At 40.9% G+C, this 13673-nt stretch overlaps 1 pseudogene; it reads right to left on the reverse strand.

Moving 5' to 3' along the window:
* Positions 1–12765: 12765 nt before the first annotated feature.
* Positions 12766–13140, reverse strand: LOC110542084 (large ribosomal subunit protein eL31-like; annotated as a pseudogene).
* Positions 13141–13673: the final 533 nt, after the last annotated feature.

The raw sequence follows: 13673 nt of genomic DNA on the forward strand, positions 1-13673 counted from the left end.
AGAGGCTTCAGTGTTGGGATCACTATCTCAAGAATCCCTATGATGCCCACACTAGGGTTGTGGGTGGTAGGGATCTGTTGTCTGGTGGCTTGCATAGAGAGGCCCTGGATCTGTGGCAAACACTCCCTAGAAGGCACACTCACTCCCTTGCAGGACCAGTTGGAATGCATAGGGATTCCTTTGCTCTCTACTCTCAGATTTGATCCTGCTTGGGCAAATGCGGAAGTAGGCTAACAGTCAGCTCAGTGGTGCTGTAGCAGAAGGTCTTGGTGTCCACCTGTACTGTGTGCTGCCTCTCTGACCTTCCCCTCTGCCAGGGAAGGCTTATGGCGGCTGGTCCGGGTGGAGTACTGGAAAGAGTTGAGTTGTATGTCCTCAATGCCACAGCCTCTTCTCTTTTCCCTTCTGTTCTTAGGCTGCTTTCTGATTTTTGAGTTAGTTATAAAATTCTTTGCATATTCTGGATCCAAAACCTTTGCTACAGACATGTGCTGTCAGTATTTTCTGTCAGTCTATGCAAAAATAGCCTTTCCTTAAATAAAAGCAGCAGACATTTTAAACCTTGAAGTCTAATATTTTCCTGCATTTTAATACACTCATGTGTAATTATTCTTTGCCTATATCCTTTTGTTTTGGTTTTTGTTTGTTTGTTAGTTTTTTCTTCCAGGACATGGTTTCTCTGTGTAACCCTACCTGTCCTGGAACTCACTTTGTAGACCATGCTGGCTTCCAGCTCTCAGAGATACCCATCTCTGCCTCTTGATCACTGGGATTAAATGAGTTTGCCACCACAGTACATCACAGTCTTTTTTAAATTACTTCTTTTATTTTTGGAGATGATAAGTACATAATTTCCTCCTCCTGTATTTTTCTCCAAACAATCTTATATGCCTCTGCTTGCTATCTTTGGTCTTTTCTTTCATTAATTGTTGTTATATACATATATACATATATGTAAATATGTATATATTCCTAAATACCACATGCTCAGTCTGTATAATGTTACTCACATGTATGTTTTCAGAACTGACCATTGGGATCAGATACTGATTGTGCTCTTCCCTGGAGAAGACTATTTCTTCTGCTCTCAGCATTCCTTAGTTGCTGTAGATCCTTGTGGAGGGTGAGACCTGGTGGGCTTTCCCCACTCCATGTTACCATGTATACTGCTGTTGACCTCATTTTTTTGCTTTTATCACTTTATATATTTTCTTACTATTATGTATGGGCTTTATTTTCTGTAAGTGTTCTTAACAGCTGAGCCATCTCTCTATCCTCATGATTCAGGCATAATTTATATGTAGTCCTTTTGATATAAGTTCTTTCTTTGTTTACTGGAGTGGTAAGTTGGTTGTTTGGATTTCAACCTTATTGTTAGTTATCCACCAGAGAAGACTGCTCAGACATGGGCTTAAGCCAACAGACAGTTTTTGTAAGGTGGGTCAGGGACTACACTGGGTTTTCTAGATTCCCGTGTAGTACTGAGCTTTTTTAAGGGGATCTTTTAAGCACATGAAATCATGTTCTTGATTGACATACTTTAGCTAACATGAACAGCTAGCCAGAAACAGAACCATGGAATCCAAAGAACTAAGGCTAGTTCCTTTAGAGACTTTCCACTAGTATGGACTTTGGCAGATTAGGCCTTTGTTTTAGTTTTAGCAGTTGGTACTATCTATGTCCTGAGGTTTTGTTGTACTTCCATCATGGAGTCAGACGTGCTAACTGGTCTGGGCCATCAACTGGAAATGATGAATTTCTTATTACCTTTCATTTTGATTTCTCACTTAACTGCATTGATTAAGGTTACCAGGATACCTGAGGGTGTAGTTGAAGGCAGACCTTTGACTAGCATGCACAAGGCCCTGATTCAAATTTCCAATATCAAGGTGAGGAAAAAGGAGGCTATCCTAAGTTTAAATGGTAGCTAAATTGTAATTCGGTTTCGAGGAATAAGAGGAAGACTACCAGCCAGGATGGTGACACATTCATTTAATCCCAGAACTCCAGAGACAGGTACAGGCAGGTCTCTGTGAGTTCCATGCCAGCCTGCACAACATAGTGAGTTCTAGAAAAGCCATGGCTGTATACTTAAAGATGAGCTATCTGGAATGCTAGCCCAAGCAACATTTGCAGGAACACTAGGTGATGCTATGAATTTAGAAACTTTAAAAAAAATAATTAGCATTCTCTCTCAAGAGAGAGTTCAGTGTTTAAAACCAGTTATTGCTGTTGTGTTGGATATAAGTTTAGTTTCTAGCACCCACAGGAGACAGCTCACCACTCAAACTCCACGGGCAGCTAATGTGTCTAGATGCTTTAACACTTAAGTCAAGTGCACCTACCCACATATGTACACAATTAAAATAAAATAAACACTTAAAATAAAAGCACATTCTTCTTTGAGCTGTTTAGAATTCAAAGATAATGTATTTATACACATGCTGCATGAATATGAAAACAAATCATGCAAGTTATTATGCCATTGCATAGGCTAAGTACTTAGTAAATATAAATTACAGAAGATGGTAATAATAATAATAATAATAAAAGTAGAGACCAAATATTTTGAAAATACTATTAAGAGCAGAAAGTGATTGTGCTGGAAGAAAATGAATTCTATCTCCACTGAGTGATAAAATCTCTCTGAAAAACAATAAATAGTAAATAAATAAATAAACAAACAAACAAACAGTCAGGGCTGTAGAGATGGCTTAGTGGAAAAAGGTGTTTGCTGCCAATCCTGCCAAACCTGACCATTTGATATCAGTTCCTGAGACCCACATGGTGGAAGAAGAGAACAGAGTCTCCTACAAGCACTGATGAATATTCCTATGACACTATAAGAATATAATAACAATATGAAAAGATAGCAAAGTGTCATGGCTGTCATCTATACCCCCAATATTCATGAGGCTTAGGAAGGAGATCAGAAGTTGAAGGCTTTTCTTGGCTACATAGTGACTGTGAGGCTCACTATGGATACATGACACCTTTTCTCAAAAGTCCAAAAGGAGAAATGGAGAGAGGGGGAAAGGGAGACAGAGATGAATGAAAGGAAGGGTGATGGAGGCAAAAAAGAGGAGAAAGGGCAGAAGAACAGGAGGGAGAGAGGAAGGAGGCCAGGCATGGTGTCCCACACTTGTAATCTCAGTACTTGGGAAAAAAACAGAAACATATAGGCTGAAGATATACCCTGGTAGAGGGACTGCACAGCAAGCCCAAAGTCCCAAGTTCTAGTCCCCAGTACGGCATAGCCACCTGTGCTGCTGCTAATCTCAGCACTCTGGAGGTAATAACAGGAGGATCAGAAGTTCAAAGCCATCATTGGCCACAGAACAAGGTCAAGTTATAATAACACTAGGCACCTCTGCTCAGACAAGGCAGCCTTAATAGGGGGAAAAGAATCCCCAAAACTGGCAAGAGTTAGAGACAGTCCCTGTTCCCACTGTTAGGAGTCCCACAAGGACACCAAGTTACTCAACTATAACATATATGAAAAGGCCCTAGCTCAGACAAATACAGGGTCCCTAATCATCACTTCAGTGTCTGTGAGCCTCCATGAGCACTGGATAGTTGCTTTTGTGGTTTATGTTCTCACAATGTCCTTGATCACTCTGGCTTCTATAATCCTTTCTCCACTCTTCTGAAGGAGAACCGAAGCTATGCCTTGTGGGGATTGTCAAGGTAAGCCTTTTGGAGGTCCTGGTCCGTTGCACACAGTCCTGATCTACACTAGGGACTCCTGACCCACTAGTGAAGTGTCAAAATGGATCCAAGGCAAGGGCAGTGATTGCTTTCCCCATTCTTTATGGAAGTCCCCTAAGATGACCCATCTCCCACATTTCCTTATAGTCGCACCAACCTGACTGATTGTTACTGGTGCTTGAGACTATCATGGGATGGTCTGATTGGCCTTTCAATAGTTAGATCTGCACCTTTGAATCTGGTCTCTGGAGTCTGATTCCTGGGATTCTGGAGGGGCTCCGCTACCACTCAGGCCCCTTCTCCTTGGTTCCTGATCCCCACAACCACCTAATGTTTAGCTGTGGGTTTCTGCATCCATTCCCCACAGTTGCTGGATGAACCCTCTCTGATGGTGATTATAGTAGTCTGCAAGGACAAGTGAGTATCATTAGGAATCACTTTATTGACTGGTTGTGCTTGGTTCTATCCTAGGTCTCTGGTGTATCTACCTTCTGGGGCTCAGCCCTCCAGGCTGTGTTAGGTGTGGGCTCTTTATCCTGGCATAGGTGTCAAGCTGGACCAGTCCTTGGTCAGTGTCTCCCACAACTTCTCCACCACCTTTAGCCCAGCATATATTGTTTGCTCTGTTCATTTTGATTAAAAATGAACAGAAGAGTGGTTGTTTGGCAATTAGGATCACTGTCTGATTTTGAAGATGACACAGATTCAGGCCATTCAGTGATGGCACAAGCCTTTCATCCCAGAACTTGTAAGGTAAAGGCAGGCAGATCACTGAGTTCAAGTTCAACCTGACCTACAGCACAAGTTACAGGACAGCCAAGAATATAGGAAAGAAGCCATGTCTTAAAAACTGAAGGACAATGAGAAGGAGAAAGAAGAATAAAGAAGTAAGGAACAGGAAGGAAGAAGGGAAGGAAAGAAAAAGTAAAGGAAAGAAGAAATGAAGAAATAAGGAAAGGTAGAAAGGAAAATGAAAGAAAGCATTTTCTAGATATGTCTCACATGCCAACTTTCACTCACAAAAATGCATTTGTGTTGAAAAGCACCATACCACACAAATTTGGGATGTAGCAGGCTTAGGTATATCTGGAAGACTTCCCCAAGGATTTAGCTAAATGACATTGCCTTTGCAGTCAGGCCACTGCACTGACCTATGGAGAAGACTGTGTGAGAAGACACTATTTTGCAGACAGTTTTTAGAAACCAAAAGCCATTTTTATTGTGTGTGTGTGTGTGTGTGTGGTGTCATTATGGAGAATTTTTTTTTCTTATGAGATGCAAGACACTTCTGGGGAGTGTTATCTTTTTCCATCATGTGAATTCTGGGGATCTAACATAAGCCTGAGGGCTTGTTCACAAGTGCACATACCTTAGCTGAGCAATTTTTCTGGCCCTTTCTCTATAACTGCTAATAAAGGATTATTAAACCATATATAGGGGTGCATGCCCATGATCATGAGAGTCTGGCAGTAGAAGCATGTAGACTACCTGTTTGAAACAAGCTTTACTTAAATATATATCCCTTGTCTCAAACAAACAACAAAGCCAAGAATGGACTGTATGTATAAACTTGGGGCATGGTAGCACATATATCCTTATAATCCCAGCACTTTCAAGGTGGAGATAGGAGAATCTTGAGTTCAAGGCCAATCAGAGTTACAACATAAATTGTCTCACTTAAGCAAAAAGATAAACTAGAGTCAAAAAATTACTTTTTAGAATATTTTTCATTGAAATAGAATTACATCACTTTGCTCCTTCCTTTCTTTCCACGAGCCCCTCCCAAGTACACTACCTCCAACTCCCACCACGCATCACCCAAAGTCTATAGCCTCTTTTGGTTTTTATTTTTACGTACACACACAGGCACACATATATGTAAGTGTATGTACAAGTATTTAAATTCAACCTGCTTAGTCTGTATCTATTCTTTGTGTATATGTTGTTTTAGGGCTGACCACTCTGCCCTGGAAAATTAGTAAGAGGATTCATTCCTGCATGAGGCTATTTCTCCTTCTCCCAGCAGAGAAGAAGATTGCCTGTAGGTCTTTGTCTAAGTATGGGACCCTGTGAAATTGCCCCTTCCATGTTAACATGTCCATTGAGAGTGTCAATCTTCTGGTTTTGTTTGGAGAGCCATTTCTAGGAGAGACTGTTTCACAGGAGACTCCTGGTGTTCAGCCTCTTACAATCTTCTGCCTGCTTTTCCTCAGTGTTCCTTGCACCACAGACACAGAAGCTGTGATACAAATGTTTCTGTTAGGGCTGGGATCCCCACAATCTGTTCATCTCTGCATTGTACCCAGTTGTGCTTTTCTGTGATTGTCTCTATCTGCACAAAAGAGAGGCTTCTCTAATAAAGGGTGGATATGTACTTATCAGTGGGTTGAAGATAAGATTAAGAATGTAGTAGGGAGCTTTGTTGTCCTTGTAAAGTGGCAGTAGCAGATTCTTTCCTAAGATTCATAACCCCACTAGCCCCAGAAACATGGCTGTGTTTCTGGTTCCAGCCAAGATTTCCCTCCTTTTGGGTGGGTCTATTAGGCAGCTGTTGTTTGACATCAACACATGAGTACCACCTACTGCACCTCTAAAGATACCTTACCTTCCTGGTAATTGACATGTTTCATAGGTGTTGCAGCTGGGTGGGACAATTTCACTGCTTTCCTCTATTGGCAGTTTGCACAATACTTTTCTGTCTCCATGGAAGCAAGAGTGCAGGAGGGAGCTTTTAGGTCATCTGAATCCTGTGTCCCAAGTGTCTTCAGTTTCTTCAGAAATAGGGGCCATCCTCAACCTGAGAGGCAACCATGGGCTACATGGATGGCCTGGTTTTGAGGGTCACTTGGAAAATGCTGACCAAACATTCCAAGGGAGGTATATTGTGCCTAGTACAAGAGTTTTTGTTATCTTTTTCATTGCATAACTACCAGAGGATTAGTATCGGGAAGATAAAACAGCTTCAAAAAATGGAAACAAATGACCCAAATAAAACACGGAGAGTTAGAGGTGGTAGGAGAGATGGCTCAGAGGTTAAGAGCCCAGGTTGCTCTTCCAGAGGAAGTAGGATCATTTCCTAGCACCCACATGGCAGCTCACAAAGTTCTGTAGCCCCCATTCCAGGGTATCTGGCACTTTTACTGATATACATGCGGGCAAAAGGCCAATGCACACAAAATAAAAATAAGTAAATCTTTTTATAGAAATGGGGAATGGATATAAACAGCATTTTCAACAGAGGGTATAAAAATGGCTAAGAAATACCTCAAAACTTGTTCATCCAGGGTCCTCCTTCTTGCTTACCTTCAGATGTAGCCTATAGACTTAGTCTCCAAGTCAGTCCCTAGTAAAGAGAGCAGGGGCTGTCTCTGGCATGAACTCAGTAGCAGGCTCTCTGATCACCTCCCCCTAGGAGGTGATCTTACACAGAAGAATGTGTAAGAACTTATTCTTACACAGAAGAATAAAAAGCAGCCATCCTTTGGGGCCTGATAGACTAGGGTCAGGTAGAAGGGGGAGGAAGTCCTCTCCATCAGTGGACTAGGGAAGGGACATAGGGGGGAAATAGGGAAGGGGAGTAGGATTGGGAGGAGATGAGGGAAGGGGCCACAGCCATGATACAAAGTGAATAAATTGTAATAAATAATAATAATTAATATAAAAAGAGAATATTTTCTTCAGAAGTCTTACTATTGTTCAAGTATAAAGAACAAATATTCTGCCAGATGGTGGTAGTACATGCCTGAAATACCAGCATTTCAGGAGGTATAAAAGCAGAAAGGCAGATCAATGGAATCAAATAGAAGACCAAAAATAAACCCACACACCTATAGATACTTGATTTTTGTCAAAGAAGCCAATACCATACAATGGAAAACTAAAAGCATCTTTAACAAATGGTGCTGGTCTAACTAGAAGTCTACATGTAGAAAAATGCAAATAGATCCATACTTATCACCCTGCACAAAACTAAAGTCCAAGTAGATCAAAGACCTCAACATAAAACCAGATACACTAAACCACTTAGAAGAAAAAGTGGGGAAGAGCCTTGACCTCATTGGCACAGGAGATAACTTCCTGAACAGAACATCAATAGCACAGGCTCTAAGAGCAACAATCAAAAATGGGACCTCATGAAACTGAAAAGCTTCTGTAAAGCAAAAGGCACTATCATCAAAACGAAACAACAGCCTACAGATTTGGAAAGGATCTTCACCAACCCTATATCTGACAGAGGGCTAATATCCAGAATATATAAAGAATTCAAGAAATTAAACAGCAACAAATCATTTTAAGCCAATTAAAAATGGGGTACAGAACTAAACAAAGAATTCTCAATAGAGGAATATTGAATGGCAGAAAAACACTTAAAGAAATGCTCAATGTCCTTTAGCCATCAGGGAAATGCAAATCAAAACAACCCTGAGATTTCACCTTACACCCATCAAAATGGTTAAGATCAGAAACTCAGGAGACAACACATGCTGCAGAGGATGATGAGAAAGGGAAACCCTACTTCACTGCTGGTGGGAATGTAAACTTGTACAGCCACTTTAAAAATCAATCTGGTGTTTTCTCACACAATTGGGAATGGTGCTTACTCAAGATCCAGGTATACCACTCCTAGGCATATATCCAAAAGCTGCTCAAGTATACAACAAGGACATTTTCTCAACCATGTTTGTAGCAGCTTTATTTGTAATAGAGAAGATGGAAACAACCAGTTTTCTCAACTGTATCAGTTGAGGAATGAATACAAAAATTTTGGTACATCTCCATAATTATTCAGCAATAAAAAATTATTATTATTATTCAGCAATAAAAAAACAAGGAAATCATGAGATTTGCAGGCAAATGGTGGGACCTGGAAAAGATCATCCTGAGTGAGGTATCCCAGAAGCAGAAAGACACACATGGTATATACTCACTTATAAGTGGATATTAGACATATAATATAGAATAATCATGCTAAAATCTGTACACCTAAAGAAGCTAAGAAAGAAGGAGCCTCCTGGTTAAGATGACCAATCCTCACTCAGAAAGGCAAATGAGAAGGATATTGGAAAAAGCAGAAAATGGGAAACAGGAAAGGAGCGTACCAGAAAGACTACCCAGAAAAGTATCAAAACAGTTCTGAGACTCATAGGCAAACTTTGGGCAGAGTACAGGGAACTTTAGGAAAAAAGGGAGAGATAGAAATACTTGGAAGGGTTAAGAGCTCCAGAAGAAGAGCAATATAACCAAAAAATCTGGACACAGGGGTCTTTTCTCAGGCTGATAGTCCAAACAAGGACCATGCATGGACCCCTGCTAACCCCCTGCACAGATATAGCCCCTGGCAGCTAAGTCCCCAAGAGGGTTCCCTAGGAATGGGAACAGGTACTGTCTCTGAGATGAACTCTGTGTCTGGTTCTTTGATCACCTCCTCCTGAGGGGGAGCAGCCTTACCCAGGAAGACAATTCAGACAGTCCTGATGAGACCTGATAAGCTGGGGTCAGAGGGAAGAGGAGGAGACCTCCCTTATCAGTAGACTTGGAGAGGGGCTTGGGAGGAGATGAGGTAGGGAGGGTGGGATTGGGTGAGAATGAGAGAAGGGGCTACCAAGTTAATAAACTGTAATCAATAAAAAAATTAATTTCTTAAAAACCCACCAATGTCATAGTCTTATTTTCAAGCACTAGTGGACAAGGCTTTAGGTTTGGTTCTCACTGACAAAATAAATAGATGATAGATATTATAAAAGCTCAGATAGAAGAGAGAAACAGCAGGAGAGAGAAGGGAGGAAAAGGAACGGGGAGGGAGGGATGGAATAGTAAGTATGAAGAGGTCTGGTTACAGCTCACTAGCAGAGTATTTGCCAGTATGCAAGAGTTATAAGATCTAGGTTCAATTCCCAGTAATTAAAATAAAATTTATTTTGCCAGGTATAGGAATCTGAGGTAGGCATATCTGTGAATTCAAGACCAGCCTTGTATACATAATAGTTTCCAGGCTATGCAGGGAGACCCTGTCTAAAAGAAAAATGAGTACATATTTAAATAGATATCTTGAAACACCGAAATGCTTCACTTGGTAAACTACCTGATTCCAACCCAACCTGAATTCCATCCCCAGGACTGCAGGACCTTCAAACATACAAAAGTAAACATACTTTATGTATTAGCCCACCATGGTGGCGCACAAAGTGTCACTGGATTTGGAACATCTATGTTGTTTACAAACCTGGGATTTTATTCAAGTATCCTAGTTTGCATTTTTGTGCATTTTTTGTGTGTGTTTCCTTGTTCTTGTTTTGTTTGTTTATTTTGAGATAGAGTCCTACCCCTGGCCTTGAATTTGTCTCAACCTCCCAAGTAACCAAGCAACAGGTCTTTTCCATCAAGTTCAGCCCCAAAATTACATTGGATCACCTCATTTTAGTATATACATGGAGAGGTTTTCTTTCTTCTTAGGATTTATTATTTAGAATTATGTGTAATGTCTGTTTTATGTGACTTGAGTGCAGTTGTCTACAGAAGCCAGATAACTGCCCCTGGAGTTGAAGTTAGAGATAGTTGTGAGTTGTTTGATTGGGACTACTGAGAACTGAATTCAGGTCCTCAGGAAGTGCAGCAAGCTCTCACTCCGTATATTTTTTTATTTATTTATTTTTACATTTTTTCTTTATTAATTACACTTTATTCCCTTTGTATCCACCCTGTGGTTCCCTCCCTCCTCCTGTCCCAATCCCTCCCTTCCTCCACCCTCTGAATGCATGCCCCTCCCCAAGTCCACTGATAAGGGAGGTCTTCATTTCCTTCCTTATGATCCTAGTCAATTAGGTCTCCTCAGGAGTGGCTGCAGTGTCTTCTTCTGTGGCCTCATAATGCTGCTTCCCCCTCAGGGGGAGCTAATTAAAGAGCAGGCCAATCAGTTCATGTCAGAGACAGTCCCTGTTCCTATTACAGTGGAACCCACTTGGATACTGAACTGCCATGGGCTATATCTGTTCAGGGGTCTTAGGTTATCTCCATGCATGGTCCTTGGTTGGAGTATCAGTCTCAGGAAAGACCCCTGTGCTCATATTTTTTGGTTCTGTTGCTCTCCTTGTGGAGTTCCTGTCCTCTCCAGATCTTACTGTTTCACACTTCTTTCATAAGATTCCCTGCACTCTGCCCAAAGGTTGCCCATAAGTCTCAGCATCTACATTGATAGTCTGCAGGGCAGAGCTTTTCAGGGGTCCTCTGTGTCAGGCTCCTGACTTGTTCCCTCTTTTCTCCTTCTTCTGATGTCCAGCCTCCTTGCCTTTCTGGATAGGAATTGAGCATGTTAGCAAGAGTCCTCCCTCTTGATTAGTTTCTTTAGGTGTATAGATTTTATTAAGTTTATCCTATATTATATGTCTATATGAGTGAGTGTATACCATGTGCATCTTTCTGCTTCTGGGACAGCTCACTCAGGATGATTTTTTTCCAGATCCCACCATTTACCTGCAAATTCCATGATTTCCTTGTTTTTTATTGCTGAGTGATATTCCATTGTGTAGATACACCACAATTTGTGCATCCATTCGTCTGTTGAGTGGCATCTGGGCTGTTTCCAGTTTCTGACTATTACAAATAAGGCTGCAACAAACATGGTTGAGCAAATCTTTATTGTGTACTTGAGAATCTTTTGGATATACGCCTAGGAGTGGTATAGCTGGATCTTGAGGAAGCGCTATTCCTGTTGTCTGAGAAATCACCAGATTGATTTCCAGAGTGGTTGTACAAGTTTACATTCCCACCAGCAGTGGAGAAGGGTTCTCCAACAAGTGTTGTCCCTTGAGTTTTTTATCTTAGCCATTCTGATGGTGTAAGGTGAAATCTTAGGGCATTTTGATTTGCATTTCCCTGATGGCTAATGAGGTTTAGCATTTCTTTAAGTGTTTCTCTGCCATTCGATATTCCTCTGCAGAGATTTTGTTTAGGTCTGTACCCCATTTTTTTTAATTGGATAACTTGATTTTTTTTGCTGTTTAACTTCTTTAGTTCTTTATATATACTTGATATGAGTCCTCTGTCAGATATAGGGTTGGTGAAGCTCCTTTCCCAATCTGTAGGCTGTCGTTTTGTTCTGAGGACAGTGTCCTTTGCTTTACAGAAGCTTTTCAGTTTCATGAGGTCCCATTTATTGATTGTTGCTCTTAGAGCCTGTGCTATTGGTGTTCTGTTCAGGAAGTTGTCTCCTGTGCCAGTGAGTTCAAGGGTATTCCCCACTTTTTCTTCTATGCAGCTTATTGTCTGGTTTTATGTTGAGGTCTTTGATCCACTTGGACTTTAGTTTTGTGCAGGGTGATAAGTATGGATCTATTTGCATTTTTCTACATGTAGACTTCCAGTTAGACCAGTACCATTTGTTGAAGATGCTGTCTTTTTTCCATTGAATGGATTTGGCATCTCTGTCAAAAAACAGGTGTCCATAAGTGTGTGGATTTATGTCAGGGTCTTCTATTCGATTCCATTGATCCACCAGTCTGTTTCTATGCCGGTACCATGCAGTTTTTAGTATTGTTTCTCTATAGTACAGCTTGAGATCAGGGATGGAGATACCTCCTGAAGATCTTTTACTGTAGATAAGTGTTTTAGCAATTTCTGGGTTTCTTGTTATTCCATATGAAGGTGAGAATTTTTCTTTCCAGGTCTGTAAAGAATTGTGTTGGTAATTTGATAGGAAGTACATTGAATCTGTAGATTGCTTTTGGTAAGATGGCCATTTTTAGTATATTAATCCTGCCAAGCCATGAGCATGGGAGATCTTTCCATCTTCTGATATACGCTTCTAATTCTTTCTTCAGAGACTGGAAATTGTTTTCATACAAGTCTTTGACTTGCTTGGTTAGGTTCACACCAAGGTACTTTATATTATTTGTGGCTATTGTGAAGGGTGTTGTTTCTCTAATTTCTTTCTTGGCCATTTTGTCTTTTGTATACAGGAAGGCTACTGATTTTTTGAGCATATTTTTAAAGATTTGTTATTACAGTATTTATTAGTACAGATTTTTTTTGACAGTTCTGCAACTTTATTTGACTTTCAGTTTAGTTCTCATCCACATTGACCATCTGTAGGTTTTTGAATGTGGTCACCGGCACATAAGTTACCAATGTGTAGAGCTTGTTTGGTGAATCATCATCTTCATTACGTTTTCTGGACAAACATACTTGGATGCAATATGAAACATTCCTTATTTCTTTGGCCCAGACAGCTTTATTGAGCCTTCTATCTATGCACACATCTGGAGTTCCCATCTCTTACATGGCAAACTTCTGAATTTCTTTGAGTGCCCATGGAGCATGCTTCTTGAAGCCCACTCCATGGATGTGCTTGTGGATGTTGATGGTGTACTCCCAGGTCACCACCTTGTTGATGGCAGAGCGACCCTTCTTCTCGCCACCATTCTTTGTGGGAGCCATTCTGCCGGGGCCAGCTGGAAAGGCCAGTTTTATTAATACAGTATTAATGCATGTGTGTAAGCAGTCCAAAAGAGGGCACCAGATCTGATTATAGGTGGTTATGAGCCTCCATGTGCTTGCTGGAAAATGTTCTCAGGACCTTTTGAAGAACAGTCAGTACTCTTATCCTCTGAGCCATCTCTCTAGGTCAGTTCTCCTTCTTTTTATTCTGTGTGCATTGGTGTGAGGGTGTCTCATCCCCAGGAACTGGAGTTACAAACAGTTGTGAACTACAATGTGGGTGCTGGGAATTGAACACTGCCTCAATAAAGAAAAAAATTACTTGCCATGATAGATTGAAACTCATACTGCCTCAAGAGGCAGAGACAGGTGTATATCTGTGAGTTCAAGTCCAGCCTGGTCTACAAGGCAAGTCCAGCAACGGACACAGAGATACCTATCCATATATACACAGAGAAACCCTGCATACATGCACACACACACACACATATGTACACGTATATGTATATGTACACATATATATGTACACACGT

Source organism: Meriones unguiculatus, assembly GCF_030254825.1.
Source record: "Meriones unguiculatus strain TT.TT164.6M chromosome Y unlocalized genomic scaffold, Bangor_MerUng_6.1 ChrY_unordered_Scaffold_35, whole genome shotgun sequence".
NCBI lineage: Eukaryota > Metazoa > Chordata > Mammalia > Rodentia > Muridae > Meriones > Meriones unguiculatus.